General features: G+C 47.2%; 1 long non-coding RNA gene across 1 annotated transcript; it reads right to left on the bottom strand.

The window, feature by feature from the left end:
- Window positions 1-204: 204 nt before the first annotated feature.
- Window positions 205-1,037, bottom strand: LOC108641115. Its single transcript, XR_001921767.1, has 3 exons — window positions 952-1,037; window positions 579-691; window positions 205-268 (listed from the first exon to the last, which is right to left on the bottom strand). It is a non-coding gene; the product is annotated as an uncharacterized LOC108641115 (long non-coding RNA).
- Between the last annotated feature and the right edge of the window lie 2,762 nt (window positions 1,038-3,799).

The following is a 3,799-nucleotide window of genomic DNA, read 5'->3' as shown; positions in this document are numbered from 1 at the left end:
AGTACAAACAGCCCTGCATCCCACTGCCAGGAATCTCTGCTGGCAAAGGAAGGAAAAGAAAGAGAGACTCAAAAGAAGCCATGCACATGCTTGCACCCCATGCTATGGTAATATCTGGTTCAAGATATTTTAATCTCTGGTTCAAGATATTTTAATCTCTTTCATGATTAAGAAGCATAGTACTCACAGGCTGATCTTTGTTTTCTCCTTGGGGTCTTGCTCTCTCTCTGTCTTGCAAACAAAGGGACCCATTATCTTCAGAGGGACCCTGTGAGCTCCCACACAGCACAGAGCAGAGCAAGGAGGAATTCCACGGAAGTCCACAGGTAAAAAGTCCAAAAGAGATTGAAAGTCAAGGGTGTTCAACCTCCCTCTGCACTTCTAAACACTCATCAAATCATACTGGCCAAGCTTTATAAATTTTTATCAGTTTTCTGATTTAAGCAAAGGCAAAGTTTGGTTTTCTGTCCCTCCAAAACACCAAGAGTTACACTAAGCTGCAAATTCACATGGAAGGGAAATTTTGATTTTGCACTGAATGGCAAGAGCAAAGCAAGTGTTAAACAAAAGACACTGACCTGCTTTTTCCCAGCAATAGTAAAGTCATCTCGCTTTCCTTCTGCTGTTCACATTGCCTTGTACAAGTATTTAAATCCTCTGATGTGAGAGCTGATATTGTTCACTGGGACAGCTCAAATATGGGGCATGGCAGGGGGTGGAATAAAACAACAAGAAATTAAAGTGTATCCTGAGAAATAAAAAGATGTTTCCTTTTATCATCTGAAAATAAAATTAATCTGATATAGGAGCTGCCTGGAACAACTCTTGACAGCTACCAACAACTCCTACAACAGCTAGTGCAGAGCATTTTGAAATGGGATACAGTGACATCCATTTTACTGATGGGCTCCTGAGGCAAAAAAGGCAAGAAATGACAGTCCACACACTCACCCTGGAGAGCAACTGAATCTGGGGGCTTTGCAGGTGTAAAACCACCACAGAAGATTGACACATCCTCCTCACCTTACCAGAGCTCCATGGAAGTTTTGTGGAGCAGAACTGACACCTGTGTTAACTTCTATGACATCAGTGATGGGAATGAGGCCATGTCAGTATAAATTAGTATTAGAGATGTGAGTCAAGCCTTGTAGGTAAAAGCCTTGAAATTCTTATCTCTGATCCACCTGTCAGCATGAAAAACAAAATGGTCAACAAGCATGAAATCCAGCTTCTTAGCTACTTTTGGCTGTGAATTTAGAGTAAGGAATACTATAACTATTAAATGATTAATGTAGGTCTTCCAAATAGTCATGGAGCTGGGTGCCATGAGGATTTTTTAAGACTGCTCGAGATTTTTCACTGGAATTTTAAGTTTTTGCTAACTAATGACTTAAAATTTCTGTATAATAACTCCATTATACAGAAATGGCACTAAGGAGAAGTGCACACTTCTCAGCCATCCACTTGCCTGGACAAGGGGCAGGGGTGACCTTAGTCCTGCCTGGACCAGTGTTGGTCCCTGAGGGAGGACACCCAGGAGCTTTCACATCCCTGATGCTTCCAGCCATTTGGACACTCCCCATTTGGGGCTTGCAGTGAGCCTGGGACACAGAGCTCATTTCCAAATTGGCTCCAACACCTGATTTCCTCATTGGTGCCATAACAGCCAGGCATTCCTTAGGGTGCACTATTCTTCTTCTTGTTTTTTTTAACATGATTAATTGTCCCCATTGACAGTTCTAAAGGGTTGGTTGGTTTTGGTTTTTTTCCCCTCTGATAAGACAAAAACGTTTGAATCAAACAAGCCTTGACAAATGCTGGAGATACACACTGTGCTGAAATAATGAGGGAGCTCTTTCACACAGCACCACAATATGTATGGACAAGTTGTTGCACTGGAGCAGTATGAGCTTGTCAGATCACAGTGAAACGGTGTTCATTGAAAGAACAGGTACAAGGAAGAACAGCAGAAAGTATTCTGCTGTACAAACATGCAGCCAAGCAAAACCTTTGGAAGAGCAGGACACAAGCAATACTGAACCATTTTCTTTACCATACTGCCTGGTGTCAATAATGCCGCCCACAAGAAATTGAAATATTTTCCTGCAAAAGAGAAAAGCAGTAATTAAGTCTCGTATTTAGTCAGGCCCAGATAGACAAAACAGAGAGGATCAATAGCTGCCAATGGCTGCTGCTTTGCAAACCATAAACCTGAAACAAGCAAAATAACAAACACGTTAGAATACATGGGTTTACAGCAAATGTAGACAGAAGTATACAAAGTTACATTTCCCAAATCAGTGAATTGACTTGTGTGTATTCTTAATAACGTTAATTTGCTAAAATCAGGGAAAGAAAAGCGTGACAGTCGTCCTTCCCACCTGTCATGAGCTTGAACATGTGTGTACATAACATGGGCAACCACCTTCACAAAGCACGAGGCAGCCTGACTCACTCTGTCAACAGAACTCCCCAACTTCATAATTATAAGGAGGTGCCAGTTTCATGCTAGTCAAAGTGTATTTTGAAGGGTAAATGCTTTCTGGCCTGACAGCAGACCTGCCTGAGTCACTGGCCAGGCTGTGCCCGGCTGTGCCCGTGGTGCCCACAGCTCTGCCATGGGCTGGCTGCATGACAGGAAGGAGCAATGCGCTGTGTCCAGCTGGGAGCCTCCTCTTCCACCCCTGTACCACCACAAGACTGAGCCCAGGCAGCTATACCCACCTGGTGCCCCTGGCAGTGCCCTCCCCTGTGCCCTGCCCCTGTGCACAGCCCTGGGTGGGTGTTTCAGCAGGAACAGGCTTGCAGGGAGCTCCTGCCCTCGCTGGAGGGGTTAGGGAAGGAAAGCCATGAAACGGGGCTTGCCGAGGGCACACCTTGTCTGGGGTTCACACGGGTGTTTAATGCAACAAGCAGTGTCACCACCACCCAAAGGAGAGCTGGCTGCTCTGCTGGAGGGGAGGTTGGCCACTCCATCTTGAAGGAGCTGTGTATTTGTAACCACCTGCCTCGGGAGGAGGTGCTGGCAGGAGGGATGGATTCTCCCAGAGGGAGCTCCTCTCCAGCACACTGACCACGGGCATTAGCTGCCCCTTAACCATGTGCAAGTGGTGGTTTGCAGTGAGTCCTTCCAGGCTGATTTAATTGGACCAGAGGACTCCAACACAATCTGATCCTGCCAGATTTCTGCCTCCAGGAGGAAGGTCAATGCCCTGCAGTCATGACCAGGGTGATTCTGAGTGTGAGATGGCCACTGCTGCTCTGAGCCAGGGCTCAATCTCCCCTCCCAGCCCAGCTCCCCACTGCATTTATGCAGAACACAACAATCTCAACTCCAGAGACTTGCTGGAGGACAGAGAGCATCATCCATGGGAGCTCAATATGTGACCTTGCCCTTGAGCATCTGCCTGCCCCAGCACGTCTCTCCTGTCACTGATAAGGTGCATCTGGATCCTCCTCACATGCCAGAGAAGGAGGAAGGCAAAAATCCTGCTGCTGAGACTCACAACCTAGCATTGGCACAGCAATCAGGGAGGGAAAGGTCTTGCATGGAACCAGCTGCCCCACTGCCACCGCCCAGGGCTCCCAGTCACCTGCTGGCTTTGCTCTTGTCGTTGCTGCAGGCGCTGCTGGCCAGGGGAAGATGATACTGCAACCCAACACAGAAATAATTAACGGCAGGGACACCGAGGGGAACATGCCACGATGATCAAGAGCCTGCAGCCTGAGGCAGCCCAGCGTGTCAGGGGGAGGGAGCAGCATCCCTGCGAGAGCTGCCACTCAGCGCTCTAATTTGTAG

Source organism: Manacus vitellinus, unplaced genomic scaffold (assembly GCF_001715985.3).
Source record: "Manacus vitellinus isolate BGI_N305 unplaced genomic scaffold, ASM171598v3 scaffold_51_pilon, whole genome shotgun sequence".
In the NCBI taxonomy this organism is placed as follows: Eukaryota; Metazoa; Chordata; class Aves; order Passeriformes; family Pipridae; genus Manacus; species Manacus vitellinus.
Note: the sequence above shows the minus strand (reverse complement) of the source record. Positions and strands in the feature narration are given on the sequence as shown.